The sequence below is a fragment of the Aotus nancymaae genome, unplaced genomic scaffold, assembly GCF_030222135.1.
Source record: "Aotus nancymaae isolate 86718 unplaced genomic scaffold, 86718_ANA_hifiasm-v0.15.2.pri h1tg000020l, whole genome shotgun sequence".
Taxonomy (NCBI): Eukaryota; Metazoa; Chordata; class Mammalia; order Primates; family Aotidae; genus Aotus; species Aotus nancymaae.
Genome location: NW_026988432.1, coordinates 52,493,976 through 52,507,308, shown reverse-complemented (window position 1 = coordinate 52,507,308; position 13,333 = coordinate 52,493,976). Strand labels below are relative to the sequence as shown.

The following is a 13,333-nucleotide window of genomic DNA, read 5'->3' as shown; positions in this document are numbered from 1 at the left end:
TTGTATGCCCAAAAGAGTGAGTTTTATGTTAGGTGAATTTTTCCAAACTTAAAAAAAAAAAAACTCAAAAAGGCCGGGGGCGGTGGCTCACACCTGGAATCCCAGCACTTTGGGAGGCTGAGGCGGGTGGATCACAAGGTCAGGAGATCAAGACCATCCTGGCCAACATGGTGAAACCCCATCTCTACTAAAAATACAAAAAATTAGCTGGGTGGTGGTGCGTGCCTGTAGTCCCAGCTACTAGGAGGCTGAGGCAGGGGAATCGCTTGAACCCAGGAGGCAGAGGTTGCAGGGAGCCAACATCACGCCACTGCACTCCAGCCTGGCAACAGAACAAGACTCTGCCTCAAAAAAAAAAAAAACAAAAAACTCAAAAAAAGACAAACATGGATTCATCATGTAACCTGACCATTCTACTAGGCATTTACATAAGAAAAATAAAAGCTTACGTCTACACAAATACTTGTATAAACAAATATTCATAGCTTTATTTATAATACCCCAAAATTGGAAGCAATCTAAATACCCATCAACAGGTGAATGGATAAACTGTGGTACAGCCACAAAATGAAGTGTTGTTTAGCAAGAAAAAGGAGTTAACTATTGATACATTCAACAACATGGATGAACCACAAAATAATTATGCTGAGTTAAAGAAGCGAGAACCCACTCCCAAAAGTACACACGATATGATTCCATTACTACAAAATTTTAGAAAATTCCAATGTCTAGTGATAAAAAGCCGACCAATATCTGCCCGTAGACAGGTGTGGAAGAAAGAATAAAATTACAAAGAGGCAGTAAGGAACTGTTGGAAGGAACAGAAGTATTCCTTATTTTGATTGTGGTGACAGTTTCACTACCGTAAGCACATGTCAAAACTCATTCAATAAGAGTTTAAATATGTGGAGTCTACTGCATATCAATTATACCTCAATAAAGCTATAAAAATGATAGTGTTTATCAATAGGAAGTGCATAGTAAAAAGATCACTCATATACTGACAATGGAAGTTACAACAACAATACATTTCATATGCAGTCTTAAAAATATTTTTGGGCTGGACACGTTGTCTCTGTCATCCCAGCACTCTGGGAGGCTGAGACGGGAAGATTACTTGAGCCCGGGAGTTTGAGACCAGCCTGGGCAACATGGCAAAACCCCATCTCTACAAAAAACACAAAAATGAGCCAGTGTGATGGCACATGCCTGTGGTCCCAGCTATGAGAAAGGCTGAGTTGGGACGATCATCTGACCCAGGGAAGTTGAGGCTGCAGTGAGCTGAGATCTCTGCAGTGAGCCCAGATCATGCCCCTGCACTCCAGCCTGGGTGACAAAAATGTTAAAGAAAAAAATTTCGAAGAATAGCTGTTTTTCAAAGAAAAATACTTACTCTGATATTACTGAAAATGATGTAAGATATTAAATAGCAATGTGCATTGTATTTGCGTTTGCACACCAATATGAATAAGCTAAGACACACCAAAATCCTGCTGATGGTTGCTGGGACGTGGTTTTTATATTCTTCTCTATATGCTCTAAAATAGCTTTCTGTATACTCCTGTGTATCTTCCATATATAGGTCATAATTCTATAATTAGCAAAATATTTTAAAATATGCTTACATAGGAACTGATATTTACATCATCAAATTTTGTAACAGATTTGCAATGCATCAGATGCAAAACAATGTTTGCAAAGTCCTCTTAAATACTGCAGAACACATGACTTTCTCAGACGTCTGGTATGGGAGCCCAATCTGAGAATTTAAGCACAATCCTGTCTCATCATGGTTGCAAAGCTTCTACCTAAAAATAGCTTACTCTTACATAATCACTTGCCATAGATATGTATGTTTTACATATCCTCAAGATAAATAGGGTTTTGTTTTTGAGATATGTCACCAGAGGTAAATAATCATTCTTAAAAGTAGGGAAGTTTAATCATAATCTAAACACAAATCTTATTTTCAGAAGTTATTCAGGGGCTCTGCAATTGATAGTTTTGCTGATGAAAATAACTAGAAACATTTATATGTAACAGAAGTAACACCATAGCAACTAATTGTTTAAATGAACTTTATTTGAATTACATATAATACCTCCATTTTAAGTGTATGATTCATTAAGTTTTTACAAATATATACCCCAAGTAACTAGCACCACCATCAAGATACAGAATATTTCCATTACCTCTCTCCCCCAAGTTCACAGTCGCTCTCCCACTTCTCTCCGCCCTCCGCCCAGGCAACCACTGCTCTGACTTCCATAACCATGGTTTAGGTTTGTCTGGTTTTGAACTTTGAATAAATGGAATCATGCAAGATGTGCACTCTTTGTATCTGGCTTCTTTTACTAGTATAACATTCTTCAGATTCATCCATATTGTTGGAACTATAAGCAGTTCTGTCCTTTTACGAAGGACTATTCCACTGTACAGTTGTTTTATGATTTCCAATTCCACTTTTTACATAACTTCAGCTTTGTCTCTGAAAATAGCTTTCTGTATATGGTAAATATTGTTATGCCCAGAAAGACAATCACTTTGCTTTTTTAGAATTTGATATTTTATTATTTTATTCTGCTTTGACAAGTGTTTCCTGGTTCTCAAACTTGGGTAAAAAATTACAATGTGTGGAATCACAACTTAGGTTATATGTCTATCTGAAGAAAACACTGCGAATATGTTAACACAGTGCTTCCCAAGTTTTGTCAGTACATATGTTTACTTTATGCCAGGCGCTATGCTACATACATGGTATATCAGCTCATACGATCCTCTCTACCCACAATTCTTGTGAGGTTTCCCGCTGAACAACACCCTTAAAAATGGTTAAGATGGTAAATCATATATTTTACCAAAAACAGAAAAAATAAAAGATTTTCTCCAAATACTGGACCAAAATATATACTTCGGATGACTCATATTAACACACCAACAAAATCCCAAAACCCTTCCATTGCAATAATTGCCACGTATTTTTACTTGGGTCCTTGACATTATCTATAACAAAATCACTATCAAAATGTATATATTCTTAACATAAAATAAAACCACAGCATAAGGTAACAATATATTTCCAACATCTTTTCTTTGAAATGGAGTCTCACTCTGTTGCCCAGCCTGGAGTGCAGTGACATGATGCTCACCACAACCTCTGCCTCCTAGGTTCAAGAGATTCTCCTGCCTCAGCCTCCCGAATAGCTGGGACTACAGGTGCATGCCACCATGCCTAGCTAATTTTGTATTTTTAGTAGTGATGGAGTTTCACCATGTTGGCCAGGCTGGTCTCGAACTCCTGACCTCAAGTAATCCGCCCACCTCCACCTCCACCTCCCAAAGTGTTGGGATTACATGCATGAGCCACTGCGTCCAACCTATTCCTAACATTTTAACAACTATTTACTTAATACTACTTGCAGAAAAAATCCCAAAATGTAATCAGCATATGTGAATGCACTCTGGGGTACAATCATATTGAATTAATTCACAAGAGAATGTTGTAATCTAGTGATTGCCAAACTGTGAGACTATGAAAATACAGAACAGTTCCCAGTTGGGATTGAGGCAGGACCCACCATTGATGAAGCCTACACAGAAACTGTAGATGAGCCACAAATCAGGCTTTGAATTCTCTTAAGGCCAAAACAGAAAGAGAAATACAATCAATTATGCCCTTTTAATTGTCCACCAGGAAAAAAAACCACCAATTGTTCCTTAGAGAAAATAAACTCCCTCTTTGCCCTTAGCTCTAATTTCTTATCCAGGATTATATAAAGGGGAATACAAGTATTAGAGGGCAAAATAACCATGTCATTAAGGCTAATAATTTTTGAAATGCCTTCCAACAAAAAATTGAGGGCATAACTCCAACTTACAATTCAGTCAGGGCCATTTTCCTGAAAAATCAAGAAAACGTAGTCCAGGCTACAGCATTCTGACAGTTCAGCTTAACATTAAAATAAGGAATCTTAGGAAATAGGCTACTTCTATGTTTTCCCAAAATGCGACTTCAACCAAGCAAAATCTTCACAAAAAGATGGAAAGCAATTTCCTGTTGAAAACCTGGAACACAGGTATTCTGTGCAAAATCAGAGGACATTTCAATATTCTTGGCCATCTGCTTATCTTACTTCTAAATTTGGCATCCCTTGGTCAAATCAAGAAAGTAGCTTATATAGATGACCACATCCGCTTGGGCTGTCTAAAGAATTTTCCTGTTCTTCGGCATTAAATTTGGAGGCAGAATCCTGGATTTAGCTCTGAGTTTTGCCTGCTCCTAGCTAGCTACGTAAGCTTGGGCAAGTAAATGACACTCTCCTCCTGGTCCTAGCTTCCTCTGTAAAATAAAGAACAGACCACTTCCAAACCGTTCCGTGGAGGTGCTACAGTGGATGAACAGGTGCTTTTACTTCCATCGGTCTTGTATACTGGCATCCACGTCTGCCTCCACTGCCAGTAAAACCTTTGAAGGCTTCCAGATCAGATGTTCTACAATCTAAGAACGATTCTGTGATTTTGAGATTTTAATCCTTAACACAAATAAATAAAATATTCAAAATTAAATAATTTCTAATACAAGTAAGAAATTTTGGCCGGGTGTGGTGGCTCATGCCTGTAATCCCAGCACTTTGGGAGGCCAAGATGAGTGGATCACCTGAGGTCAGGAGTTTGTCACCAGCCTGGCCAACATGGTGAAACCCCATCTCTACTAAAAATGCAAAAATTAGCTGGGCATGGTGGCGTGCGCCACTAATCCCAGGTACTTAAGGCTGAGGCAGGAGAATCGCTTGAACCCGGGAGGCAGAGGTTTAAGTGAGATAAGATCATGTCATTGTACTCCACTCTGGAGCCTGGGCAACAGAGTGATACTCCATCAAAAAGAAAAGAAAAGAGAAAAGGAGGAGGAAAAAAAGAAATTTTACTAAGAATTATATACTCACAAATCATTTCTAATCAAACTGTTCAGAACCCAGAGAAACAACAAGAAAATCTCCCTCACAGAAACATTATTGTGAGGGCTGATTTCTCAAGTAAACTCAAAAAAGGCCCAGTGTCCTCAATGTAGCAAATAATTAGACAAAATAACAGGTGATGTCCCCAGAGCATAGCATGTCGTCACCAGCGCATAGCCTGTCCCCTGCCACTGTATGTAACAATGTGTTCATGTCTGCAGCCTGGGCGGTTATGAGCTCCTCTCTCCCAGGGGAAAGACATCTCCCTGCATCTCTCTTGACCACTGAGCATAACCACTGTGCTTCTTGTTATTTCCATCACCACCTACTGCTTCCCATCGGGGTTCCTCTCATCCAACACACCATGCCACAAACCAGTTCTGCTCCCTTTCTCTCCCTGAATTGTGCACAAGTTCCCTTTAAGATATTTTCGTAAGAATAAAGCATGGAAACTGATGAGTTTCCCCTTATTGCATCTGAACATCAGAGCAACCTGTGATACAGAAAGAAAGGGTCTGTGTTAACGACTCTGTGTCACACAGAAGGACATGAGCCTTGGATTAAGTTGCCCAAAGTCAAAGAGCAAGAAAAGGGTGTCTGCTACTGAAACCCGTGCGTGCGGACCCTACATAATAGCAGGCTTGTGTTCCATCATTTATGCCTTCTTCCCTGGCTTTCCTGCACTCTCCCTGGCTCTGTCTTCAACTGGACTGCATAAAGAATAACAAAGATCGTGAGGTAAACAATGGTGAAACTTTGAGCATCTAAAGAAAACCAGATACGGGTTATCCTGGCTTGTTTCTCTTTGGTGTTGGGGCCAAGGTTCTGAGAAGGAAAGGGGGAGACGAATATGTTGAGCAGACAATGGAAAAATCCTCAAAGTGCAGGACAGAGAAAACAAGGGAGAAAGAAAAAAGGTGGAAAAGGGAACAAGGGAATGAGGGTCATTCTTCTAATACTCAAGGATAGAAAAGAAAGTATGAGGGAAAAAGAAGGTGAGCAGCAGGTGAGGGAAAGAAATTGAAATGCCAAGCAGTGGAAACAGGACGAGGTGGCTAACAGAAAAAAATCTGGAAGTCATTCAAACCTTCCGTACATTTTAGGTGTTTTAAATGTTAGGGGTATAGTACCTAGACTCCATTCATAAGCAGTCTTCAGGCTGGAAAGATGGAGTCTACAAAAATACATTATTAGAGTCTATAAAATAAAGCACTGGCTAAAGCTAACAGTGATACATTCATGAAATTACAAAATACTAGAACTACAAAATATACAACTAGAAATCCAGAAAAGTTTTGAATTATCCATGTTCAAAAGACAAAGGATAATAAATGCATAGATCTAATGAAAAAAATGAAACTCAAAAAACTGATACAGATAATTGAAAATTTAATTTTAAAAAAGATGTAGTAGATAAGAAACTAAAGACCATTTTTTGAAAAGTAATCAAAAAAAGCTTTAATGAGATTTATAGGGAGGGACTTAGATTCAAGTGAAAAGAAATTTATTTGGAAATATCCAAGTCAGGATTAGAAAAAAGAAAATGAAAAAAGTTTAGGAAAGATATATAATTACAGATCCAACCTAAGTTTAAAAAAAAAAAGAAAATTATGAATACGTTTATAATACATTTCAAAACTTAAATGTAAAGAATTCCTAAAAATATATAACTTGTCAAAACTGACCCAAAAAGAAATAAAAAACTAAAATAATCCTAGAAACATTAAATACATGTAGTTAGTAGTTTAAAAAAAACTTCACAAAGATAAGATGTTCTTATAAGAAAGTTCTAAATTTTCAAGGAACAGATCATTTCGATTTTATACAAAACAGCAAAAGAGGGAATACTCCTGAATTCACTTTATGAGGTCAGTATAACCTTGATGTTAAACCCTAATGATGACAGCACAAAAAAAGAAAATTACAAGTCAGTCTTACTTATAAACATACATACTAAAATAGATACTAAAATCCAAAGGAAACCAAATTGACTAGAATATCAAAGATAACACATCATAACCAAATTAGGTTTATTCCAAGTAGACAAGAATGGCTGGCTTATCACTAGAAAAAGTCCAAATACATCATTTACCAGCTTAACAAATTTAATAAACCATACAACCCTTTAAATAGACACCAAAGAACATCTGATAAAACTCAACACCCCTTAATGATAAAAAAAAAATTCAACAATATAAGAATGAAAGGAAATTTTAAATCTAGTAAATCATATTTGTTAACTACCATTCTTAACAGTGAATCATTAGAAGTTAGAGGTATGCCTTTTTTTAAAAGACATCAGGGATGAACATGAATTCCTACCATCTCAGCTTCTATTCAACATTGCCCTGAAGGCCCTAGCCAATAAATTAAGAATAACAAAAAGAAATGAAAAGTATAAGAATGGAAAGAAAGGAATAAAATTACAATCATTCACAGATTATGAATGTCTACAACATCTATCTTCATCATTTGTTTCCTCACTCCCTTCACATTTACTCCTTTGCACACTGCAATCTGGCTTCTTCCTACGTCAAGCTTCCCTGTTTTGTGTTTATTTTTAAGACTGGGTCTCACTTTGTCACCCAGGCTGGAGTGCAGTAGTGCAATCTCAGTCCACTACAACCTCCCCTTCCCAGGCCCAAGTGATCCTCCCAGCTTAGCCACCCAAGTAGCTGGGACCACAGGTGCACACCATCACACCCAGCTAATTTTTTGTAATTTTTGGTAGAGACAGAGTTTTGCCATGCTGCCAATGCTGAGCTAAGGAGATCCACCTGAGCTCACAATCTCCTGCGCTAAGGAGATTCACCTGAGCTCACAATCTTCTGCGCTAAGGAGACCCACCTGCTTCAGCCTCCCAACGTGCTGGGATTACAAATGTGAGCCACCGCACCTGGCACTATGTGAAACTTCTAAAATTTCTGTCATCAAAGATTTCAATGACCAAGCACACGGCACATGTATACCTATGTAACAAACCTACATGTTCTGCAAATGTATCCCCCTTTTTTTTTTAATAAAAAAAAAGATTCTAATGACCACCTGGTTACCAAATACAATGGGCATGTTTCAGTTCTTACCCGTCCTCTGGGTGGCTAGTCTCCCCTGACCTCCCCTGTTCTAGAGCTTCTCCTGCCTCTCTGGGAGCCTTTTCCCAGTCATCTCCACTGGCTCCCTTTCTTCTACTTGTCTTTCAAGTGTCATATTCAATCTTTTGATTTCAAACTTGTCCAAGTGTCTTCTCCCAGGTGAGATTATTCATTCCTTTGACCTCAATTACCATGTTTACTTAGGTGACTCCCAATGCTAATGATTCCCAAATTTTTATCAGACACCTAAGAACAACCTTACTTGAACATCAGCATGTCCAAAGGCAACTCATCTTTCCACATTCCCTCAATTCCCTGCCTTAATCACCTTCTAATCAGTGTGACTTGTGCCATAATCCTGGGTGTCACCTATGGCTCCACCTTCATTCCCCACATTCCCTGCAGTACCAGCTCCTAGTCATGTCGTGTGTTTCTGAAGCATCCCTCTACTCTCCAATCTCCTTCACTTCCCTTCTCCAGTCACTAACTTGGTTCAGTCCCTGATTATCTCTCTTGAGTTCCTGCACCTGGTTGTCCTGTTTGCAGGCCAGTGCTCCTCTCTAATCCTTCTCATAAGGAGCAAATCTCATTAAATCTGATTAAAATCTTTCAGTGACTCCAACTGCCCAAGATTTTGAACTGTATAAGCATACTTTACAAAGTCCTTCAAAAGGACCCTGCTTCTAGCTTTTAGACTGGACTCTTTATTCTTTCCCTCCATTCCAGTCTTAATAAGCGATTTGCTAAAATTTACCTTCTTCTGTTGCTTCTGGATATGTTGTATCTTCTGTAAGAATCTATTTAGTTATCTGACTCCTGTATAAGTCAGATGACTAAATAGATTTGTAATCTAGTTTGATGAAGACAGACTGGTCTAGCAGTCTCTTATAAGGTAAGCAATCTATAAATATTTATCAAATGACTCAAAAAAAAAAAGTCACAGACCGTAATAGACATTAAATCCTCAATGGTCCATTATAAAAATGTATAGGGGTTACACCCTTAAGACTCTGAAGTTAAAATGAAAGGAAAATTATGTCTGCCTATATAACTCACGCAAAATTCATCAGCGTACAAGCCAGGCACTGCATTCCACATTGGGAACATGATAGGGAATAAGACAAAACACAATCACATGCAGATTATAGTCTTGGTATCATCGTGGGATACAAAAACTTATCAGGATAGATCTTGAGTCACATCAAGCATGACAACCTAACACGCGCGTGCATGCACACACACACACACACACGCCATGCTAATTAAAACCTTATGTAAGGTTTTATAATTAGCATTATGAATCTTATGAATTTTTCTTCAAAAATTCCCCAAAAGTTATCACAATGAAATCCAGCTTCAGTTCACATAAACTTCGTTTTATTCATAACTTATGTTCCAGCTGCTTCCAAAATTAATTTGTAACTGTATCTCTGGACTCTATGTAAAATAAACTGAAAATTTTAGGAATATCTGTTGAATAATGTGGACCAAATCACAATTCTGAATTTCTATTAGCGGAATTAAAATATTGATTCTAATCCTCAGAAAGCTGATAAACAGTCATATATTTGAATGACAGAAGTAGTAAGTTTAGCCAACCTTTTTATAAAGAATGTAAATGATAAATGTCAAAAACTGTACATAGAGCTTAGATTATGATGTTGCATATTTTCTCAGTTATGCACAATATTTAAAACATGCTCAAACTATTTATAAACTACCTTGAATATTAGTAAGACCTTTGCTTTAATATGGAAAACCTAACAGGCTTTTTTACTTCCCCCTGTTTTGCAGGGCACAAAACTGGGGGTAAAGAAATTACATGGGTCACCTTTACCGTCAAACCAACCTCCTCAATTTAACCTTTAAAGGGTTTCTAAAGAGGTGAGACTAGAGTCCAACAACTATATTCAGATTGATACAAGTTCCTTTAAAATTCGTCTAGCAAAAGTAGCACTGGGACAGAGGCTGAAATAGCTACCTGGTCTTTATGCTCACATTAATCACCTGCTAAACAGAAATTGAGTTACCTTGCCGAAGACATCAGCTTAGGAGCTAAAAAACCAAATGTGATTTGGAGGGGAGATTAACTTCGGTGTGTCCTCAAAATGGAAAGCAAGTTTACATTGAGACACCCCCCCCACCACGCCCCGTATTCCAGCCTACACATTATTCCACCAACACGCATTTCAAGCATTTTTCTCTCGAAAAAGATTCCTGCTAAGCAATGCCTTCAGTCTTTGAACCTAATTAAAATTAAGAAACTTTTAAGAGCCTTAATAACTCAGAAAAGCTGTACTAAGCTCTTCCCTGGCATCTTCTTCTCCCTACCACCCTCTCTCCAAACCCAGAAAAATCCAGCACAACAGAAAGCACAAAACAACTAGCCACATGCTCTGAATGCTAGGAAACGTGATTCCCCACTGGTTTAGGCTACAAAGAAAGCCTGTGAGTAATCAAAAATCCTTAATCAAAACATTAAAGTTAAAAGCCACCTCTCCCCATTCCCCAACACAAACAGAATTTCCCTTTCTTTCCTTAATCCGCTCGGCACTTTTCGTATTCTTGGAATTTCAGTGGCTTCTAAACAGCGGCTGGTAAGTTCATCTCAATGTCAGCCGGAGCAGAGCCATGCGAAAAATCACTAACTTGGAAGGTTATTTAGGACAATAATGTCTTTCACTGTCTTACTCCTCCCACTCCAGCCCTACTTGACCTAATACTAATACTCAACTAAAAAACACATCGGTCCACGGGCTTTTTCCCCAGGGGCTCTTCCTGCAGGAACCCCACGGCAGGGAGACCCGCGCTGGGAAGAGAGCCGGGTCTCCCGGCTGGTGCGCCCCTCCCCACGCGCCCGCGGCTGCACCCGGCTCTGCACACACACGTCCAACTATTCTTGGATCTACTTACATCCCTGGATCAAGTCTGGCCGCTCTCCCCGCTCCCTCCCTCGGCGTCCTCCGTGGCCCCAGGCTGCCCTGCAAAGCCACCGAGCTGCAAATACACCCACCCACCTGGGCCAGATCCGTGGACCCCGGCTGGCGCGCTCCACCCAGCGCTCCTCTGTAGCTCCAGCGCGAATGCGCCCGGCCTGCTCCTCCTCCCCCTCCCCTCCAGTCGAGCCGAGCCGAGCCGATCCCGGAGGCGCGACCCAGGGCGGCCCGCAAGGTCTCCCTAAGTCACCTTCGCGCGGCCCGCCTCCGGCTCCTGCTGGGCAGCAGCGCCCGCCTCCCCCAGCGAGGTCGGGTAGAGGTGGGGCCCGCCAGCGGCCCAGGACTCCCGCACCGCGCCCGCCCGGGCCGCAGAGGTCCGCGCTGCCCCTCTGCCGCCGCTGGCTCGGCCGCAGACCCGCCCTCCGGGGCTCGCGGGGAGAGCGCGGGCAGGCGGCGGCGAGGCCTGCGGCGGGCGGCTCCCTGCGCGCGGCTGGCGGCGTCCGGGCCGCTCCTCCCCTTCCCCAGCGCCGCTGGCGGGCGGAGGCGCAGGTAGGGACAGCTGGGGAAGCCTGCACGGCCCTTGGAGTAGAGAGGTCCGGGACTGCTCCTTGGGCTCTGCGCGAGCGCCGCGGCGAGGCGCCTGCGAGGTCCTAGAGCGGCTGTGCGCTCGGCCCTTTCCTGGAGACACCGGCCCTGGCAACTTTTTTATTTCTTTTTGCCAGACCGCCCATCGGGAAACTCTGGAAAGCAAAGGAATCTTCTCTCCAGTCCTGCCTGTCACTTACTCAGGCTTATGCTGAAGGGTTCGCGTTTAGGGTTCCAAAACCAAGACTGAAAGGCAGTCTTCACATAGTTGTTTATACCATAGTTGGGACACTGAGCAACGAGGAAAACGACGGTATTAATCCTACTACCATGAAACCTACTTACATAAAATTATTCCAGCCAAGCTTGAAGGGCAAAGGTTCAGAGGGCAGGAAAACCCACCCACCCAAATACCACACTTAAGTGCGATGTTCAGGTTAATGAAATGTATGGTTAACTATAACACTGTGATGGAAGGGAAAAAATCTTTTTGTTCCCATGTTTTAAACCTTTCACCTTATTAAAGTGTATAAATCTGTCCTCATACTTTACGGAGTTCAGAGTAAAAATTGACAAAATTAAATACTTCTTTCGCAAGATCTTAGGTACTTTAAGTCCCACTGTCATCGGTGGTAGCTGTAATTGTTCTACAGACCTAGAATGTGTTAAAGACCATTCCAGGCCATGCTGGGAAAATTGGGAATGAATGTCAGTGAGGTTTCATGGCATCTTTGTTTTTATTTTTATTTATTTATTTGGAGACAGAGTCTTGCTCTGTCCCCCAGGCAGGAGTGCAGTGGCTCAATCTCAGCTCACTGCAATCTCCACCTCCTGTGTTCAAGCGATTCTCATACCTCAGCCTCCTGAGTAGCTGGGATTACAGGCCTGCGCCACCACGCCCGGCTAATTTTTTGTATTTTTAGTAGAGATGGGGTTTTGCTATCACCCTGGTCTCCAACTCCTGGCATCAACCAATCCGCCCGTCCCGGCCTCCCAAAGTGCTGGGATTAGAGGCATGAGTCACCATGCCCAACATCATGGCGTCTTTGAAAAGTCCGTTTCTTTCTCTTTTTTCACTCTAAGTAATAACTGTTACTGTATTTGGAAAAACCACATATGGAAAGAGGAGTCCCTGCTACAGAATCTCTCCCTAGGCCCTGAAAATTAGAGAATGAATTCAGTTTATAAAAGTAGTACTAGGTAGCAAAACAATGAACAACAAATTACCTTCTTGTTTTAAAAGGCAATGTACAGAGCCCCTAAATGTACCAGGTACTGTACTGAAGCACCTCACATAAAATGACACATACATATGCTCAATTTCAGATTTGGAAACAGAATTCCTAAACATATATTGATTTGCTTAAGGTCGAGATAGCAGAGTTTAGATCCAGATTGGTCTGATCCAAAGCCTGAATTTTTCCCTTTGTACATTCATTATTCATTCATTCAAATATTTATTCACCAGCTACCACATGCCAAGTACCAAGCTACAAAAATAACTACCATACAGTTGCTTCCTTAGGAAGCTCCAGTTTGTGAACATAAAATTATACAATATGATAAATGCTCTGACAGCAAGGAACTCACGGAGCAGCAGGGATACCTCACCTAATTTTGAAGGGTGGAGCCTGGATGAGGAAATGGTCACAGTCAACCAGCAGAGCAAGCTTGAGAATTTATCTCACAGAACAGCAATGGGGAACTGCATGCTGGGGTCAGGGAAGAAAGACTAAAGGGAGATAGGCAACCAAGATACAAAAAA

The 13,333-nt window shown here is 40.9% G+C and overlaps 1 protein-coding gene across 3 annotated transcripts in view; it reads right to left on the bottom strand.

Moving 5' to 3' along the window:
• OSBPL1A (oxysterol binding protein like 1A) overlaps positions 1–13,333 on the bottom strand; it is a 242,792-nt gene that overhangs the window by 104,626 nt on the left and 124,833 nt on the right. The window contains exon 1 of one of the 3 annotated variants that reach the window (XM_021673898.2): positions 11,065–11,680. The exons of the other annotated variants lie outside the window; for them this stretch is intronic. The gene's annotated coding sequence lies outside the window, so the exon portion shown is untranslated. Of the gene's footprint in view, positions 1–11,064; positions 11,681–13,333 lie in introns of those variants that run through there. 3 annotated transcript variants of the gene reach the window in all.